Consider the following 3,690-nt stretch of genomic DNA (forward strand, 5'->3'; position numbering starts at 1 on the left):
ATTGTATTAAAATATTTTAATTATGTCAAAAATCTTGCTTAAAATAAAACTCTCGGATCCTTGAATTATTCATGATACAAAAAGATAATATTGAATACTTCATGATGTTCAACAACCTCTTTAAACATCAAATTCATGAGATTGGTCTTAGGAAGAATTATCTATGTCAACAAGAAACAAATCTCATAAATGTTTTACATGATTTCCTTCATGATCTTCAGCAAGAGGTTTTACCTTATGAACATGTAAGTGAGTTGTTTTTTTACCCTTATCAAAACAAGGTTGTTATCTGGTTTAAGAATGGAGAGTATAAGAATTTTAAGCCTAAACAACTATTGTCATGTGATGATTTGATCATGTTGAGAGAGGTTGACCTGTTGAAGTTATCTAATGCAAGAAAAGAAGTTGCACATCTTGAGTTGGAAGCGGAAATGAGTTTGAAGGTGAAATGGTTAGAAGAATGTTGTAACTATGAAAGTGATTATGAAGATTTTCCAGACAATTTGAAGTCTGATGATGAACTTTAAGGTAAAATATAAATTCTTTAAATATTGTTGTTAAATTTAATACAAGTAGTAGATGGTCAACACCTCTTTACACTTTCTAATAACTATAATTTGGAAGTTAAGATTTATTGGTTCCATATAACAACTTTAGTAATGTTTATATTTTACTAATTATTATACATGTTGTTTTGTGTGGTTTATATTTTATATAATCTGCTATTGTGTTGTAAAAACACTACAAAAAAGATAGGCATCTAGGACTAAAGAATTAGTCACTGATACCCACAAATCAGTCCCTAATGGTCAACAAGGACTGATTTTTTCAGTCCCTAGTCAGTCCCCTATTACTGAAAATCAGTCCCCTTTGCATGGCATCAACGGCAACTGACATTCAGTGTCCAATACACATAAATTCAGTCCTTAAACTGATCCATGGTACCGCAACATTTCAGTCTCCAATACTTATCTTCCAAGAGTAAAAATCAGTCTCTAGTTGTTTGATATTTCAGTCCCAAATGCATTTCTCTAGAGACTAAAGATCAGTCTTCTAAGCCATATCTATTTGTCTCTAATGCGGTTTACTAGATTTGTGACTCCATACTAGTTCAGTCCCTAATAAGGTGTATTAGAGACTAGTTTTTAGTCCCTAATAAGGTGTATTAGAGACTAGTTTCAGTATTTAATAAGTGTTTTAGAAACTAAAAATTGTACTCTAATAACATGTCTTTTCAGTCTTTAATATGTTTTTTAGTGACTGAAAATTAATCTCAAATGTTTTATCATTTTAGTTACAAATATGTCTTTATTAAGACTAAAAGTCAGTCTCTTATAACGAAATTTACCAGTCTTCAATACATTTAATCCGATTCTAAAAACCAGTCTCTAATACGTTCATCAGTAACTATAAATTAGTCTTTGATACGTATTTAAATTTAATTTGGTTATTTTAGAGACTAAAAAATAGTTTTCAACAAAATCTTATTTTAGAGACTAATATGTACTTCCACTGTCCTAATTTATTTACTTTTAGGACTAAAACTAATTTCCATATATTTTCATTTAACCCTCCATATCACAACATTGTAATGTTAAACCAACAATATCATAACTTTGCAATGCTAGATATAAAAAAAAAAACTTGGTTCAGTATTTCCAAACATTAAAACGATAGTAAATAAATAAACCATAAAGAAAGTCTTAACTAACACGATAGCTAGATCAGGTCTTCACTATCACTTTCATTGAGTTGTCCACTTGATTCATTTCCTCCATTACTTGCAGATGCAGCCACCACGTTCTCAAAATCTGGAAACTTTGAACTCATGAACATTGACATTCTTTCATACAGCTCATTGCTTTGTCTAAGTTTCTCCTTGTTTTGTTTCAGTTTCTCCTTGAGTGCAACAACCTGATTTTGAAGATTTTCGGTCTCAACTGAAGGTGGTTGAGACGAATCTGGTATCATCCAGTGATCCTTTTTCCTCAGTACCGGTCCAACACCCACCTCCCATGCAGATTTTATTGTTTTCTTTTTAGCACACACTTTTAATTGCCTTTTTCTCTAGCTCACGTTCCATATCAGCGGTTATGGTCATTCCTTCTGAAGTTAACTTATCCATTGCCTCGTCCTTATGGCGAAGAATATTTTCGTAAAAAAATAGATGATACGAACAAATAGTTAAAGCTAATAATAACTAGGGGTGTTTACAGCTCGGTTTAAAACTGTGAGCGGGCTTAATTTACGGTTTACACTCAAAACCAACTTTATAAAACCGGACCGGACCGTAAATCTTGAGTATATATTAATTACTATTTTTTATACTACATATGTTTATCTGTTCAGAATTATTTTATTGTTTAATTAAACTAATTCTATATATTATTATGTTATATGTATTTTTTAGATTAATGAATTAACAAATGTTAGCAACAACCATTTTCGTTTTATATAACAACAATATATGTTAATTGAGATCATATCAAGACATTATGTTTGTTTTAAATATTTTTATGCATTCAGTGTACAAGTTTATGTATTATAAATATCAAGACGATCATTTTATGCAATTTTAGATAGTTTGTTTTATTTATATTAGGATAGCTTTTTTATTTTTTGACTTATGCATTTTCTTATGAAAGCCCGATAAAGCTCAAACGGTGAAGCCAAACCTGATAGAATCGTTGTAACGGTTTGGTTTAGTTTGGTCTTGATTCCCAATTATTCAGTTTTGGTTTTCAATATAAAAAAACCGTTCCTAACGGTTAGGCTCAAATTTTGACCAAAAAATCATGAAAACCAGCCCCTAATGATAACCCACACGGTAGCAAAATCGAACGTAAAAGAGAGTAAGTAGCTTACATATTCAGCACGTGCGTGATCATTTAACCATCCTTTTTTCTTAGCGTTGAAATGCAAGTTATAATAAACTTCAAATGGGGTAGGCGCTACTTGAGTCTCTTGATTTGTCTACGATAATATAAAGCATAATAATAACGAATGCAGCCCGTGTTTGATAGATCCAAAAAATGTAACTTGTAAGGTTTAAATCTTACCATCTGGAATACATGATTGGCTATTGAGCGGGAGCCTCCTCTACTTGTAATAACTTGTTTACTTCGGTTAACTTCCATTTGTTTATTGTATTTCTATACAAGCAATATTCTCCATACATGTTAGAACTCACAAACTAAAAAAATATGATATGTATTTGAGCTAAGCAATCCAGGGACACGACAACGCAATCCGAGAGCCCAATTAAAGCATACTATTACTACAACTATATTATATAAAGGATCTAAGAAGTAAGCATTCAAATTATATAAAAATGACACATACCCGAGTTGATTCTAACTCCCAGTAATCGCACATATCTTTCCAATGTTCCTCACTCCGACAACCGGGTTTCATTTTTGATCTCGCTAGTTAGTGTATCCTCCATTACTCTTCCAGTAGTCACTTAAAGTACCTCGTGTGCGTTTCCATTGGGTATGTAGTTGAGAATCCACATGTTCCATAAAAACTTTATTTTCTCGCAACAAATTGAATCTTACCTGCATTAAACACATATGTTAATAATTATCAATATCAACAATTGATAATTATTAACATATGTGTTTAATGCAGGTAAGATTCAATTTGTTGCGAGAAAATAAAGTTATTATGGAACATATGTTAATAATATAA

General features: G+C 31.2%; 1 long non-coding RNA gene across 1 annotated transcript; it reads right to left on the reverse strand.

Moving 5' to 3' along the window:
• Positions 1-2,871: 2,871 nt before the first annotated feature.
• Positions 2,872-3,412, reverse strand: LOC143594852 (uncharacterized). The gene is made up of 3 exons (XR_013146418.1): positions 3,343-3,412; positions 3,060-3,152; positions 2,872-2,973 (listed from the first exon to the last, which is right to left on the reverse strand). It is a non-coding gene; the product is annotated as an uncharacterized LOC143594852 (long non-coding RNA).
• Between the last annotated feature and the right edge of the window lie 278 nt (positions 3,413-3,690).

The sequence above is a fragment of the Bidens hawaiensis genome, unplaced genomic scaffold (genome assembly GCF_021521415.1).
Source record: "Bidens hawaiensis isolate Kalapana, Puna unplaced genomic scaffold, B.hawaiensis_p1.1 tig00044239_1, whole genome shotgun sequence".
In the NCBI taxonomy this organism is placed as follows: Eukaryota; Viridiplantae; Streptophyta; class Magnoliopsida; order Asterales; family Asteraceae; genus Bidens; species Bidens hawaiensis.